The sequence below is a fragment of the Bison bison genome, unplaced genomic scaffold (assembly GCF_000754665.1).
Source record: "Bison bison bison isolate TAMUID 2011002044 unplaced genomic scaffold, Bison_UMD1.0 scf7180017864440, whole genome shotgun sequence".
NCBI classification, from domain to species: Eukaryota; Metazoa; Chordata; class Mammalia; order Artiodactyla; family Bovidae; genus Bison; species Bison bison.
Window position 1 is genome coordinate 3,657,596 of NW_011495002.1, and position 2,225 is coordinate 3,659,820.

Genomic DNA, 2,225 nt, shown 5'->3' on the forward strand with positions numbered 1-2,225 from the left:
GGCTTGCTTTCTACTTTTCTATTTTCCATCAGCCGGGTTGGGGATTTAGGCTTATGTCAGTCCTCTCCTCCCCAACCCGTCCCCCCACCCCAATCACTTGCAATCCATCATTCTTCTTCCTTTTGGAAAATAATCCCCCGTCTGTTGACTCCTTGACATTGTGTAATTCCTCTCTTTCCTCCTTTTTGTCTCCCTCTGGGATGTCCTGGTGATTGCTCCCTCCCACTTCCCCAATTCAATTAAGATGTGTCTCTGTGTATGTGTGTGTGTACCTATATACTGTCAAGACCCCAGCTGCAACATCTGATGACCTGGATTCTAATGTCTGCTTTGTATACATTTGTTTGTGTGACTTTGGCCAAGTACCTGAATGTTTTTAAGGTTGTTAACTCTTCTGGAAAATGCAGATAGATAACAGTAGCTGTTATAGAATGTAGTAGTTGCAAGGATGCAGTGAGAAGATCCATATAAGGCGATTGGCACGGTTCCGGCATAACTCGAGAATTGTTAACTATGATCACACTGGGCTGCTTGTTTTCCTTCCAAATCCCACCAGCTGGGGAAACTTTAGTGTTCTTTGGAATGACCCAAGCTGTTCCCCACCAGTGAGCCCTGCCTTCTTTGAATCGGGGCATCTCTGCCGTGCCCCCATCCCACTTCTTTATGACAATGTCCTGGTCTACACTTCACTGCCAGGGTCACTGTCTTCTTATCCATCATATCCTTGCCTCTTTCTTTTGTCTATTTTTTAATTTTTATTTCCCCATGTGGCCTGCAGGATCCTAGCTCCCTGACCAGGAATCAAACCCATGCCCCCAGCATTGGGAGCCCAGAGTCTTAACCACTGGACTGCTGGGGAAGTCCTGTCCTTGTCTTTTTGTATCACCAGGTGGAACCCTTCAGCCTTGGTCAGATGACTGACTTTCCTTAAACCTACACAGGCTGTGCTGTATAGGTAATTATCTCATATAAACGTCAGGCTTGTTCTAAGGTTGTATTTTCATAATTCTTCCACTTAAGGATGAACACGGGACTAAACTACTCCCTGTGGGAAGACTCTTACCCTCTACCTCTCATCTGGAGATTGGGCCCTGAGTCAGGAGTGGCCCTGATCCCAGGGGGTGATCATCTAGGACACTCTCGGCAGAGAAGCAGGGTGGCACTCTCACACGGGAATGGCCCAGTAGGTAGGACACCAGGAGGTAACCTTCGTCACCTGAATTCAGTGTCTGATCTCAGACAAAGACCTTGGAGTCCTGGGACAAACCCAGCTGTGCTTCTGTGCTTCCTTGACTTTCTTCCATTTCTCTTAAACTGGGACTTTTGGAAATTCCAGTCTGTCTTAACCCTGCTGAGTCACAACAAGGATAAGGAATTCTGTTCGAGTGTGAGCCAGACTTGGAAGATGGCTTTTGGGGAGGAGGAACGGGGACAGCAGAGGGAATTGAATGGAGGGCTTCCTAAGGCAATTTTAATGATCTTGGCACACAGAGCCAGCAAGCTAATGACCCTCCTGTGCCAGGGATGTGGGGAGGCAGGAAAGATGGGGAGAAGGTTTAACCTGGCTTGTGTTTGACCTTTCCCGTATTCTGAGAGGTGGCATGGCCCTTTCTCAGGATGGAATGGGGAGGAAGAGAGAAGAAACTCTTGCAGATACTGGGAGATAAGAACATGACAAAGGACTTTTATCCATGCAGCTTGAGGTTTTATGAATTCCCAGAGCAACAGACACATTTCTATACAAAACACAGGAAAGATATCCCAAAGGTAACTCCTGATTGACCATGATTCTGAAGGATGTCTTCACTCTTCTCTTATATGTAGATAATTAAGATTAAAATAGAACTGTACAATATTTAAAAGAGACCGGAGAAGCACCCCCCCACACACACACACACTTATCCACAGGGATCATTCCAAGACTCCCAGTGGATGCTTGAGACCACAGATAATGACAAATCCTGTATATTATGTTTTCCCCTATACTAGTGGGCAGATATTCTGGACAGAAAGATGATTCACATCCCCGGTGGGACGCAGAGGGACAGCATGAGGTTTCATTATGCAACCTAGAGTAGTGAGCAATTTAAAATTTATGAATTGTTCATTTCTGGAATTTTCCTTATAACATTTTTGGACTGCGGTTGACCTTGGTTAACTGAAACCATGCAAAGTGAAACCTTGGATAAGTGGGAACTACTGTATACAAAGAGCTGGGAGGTCTG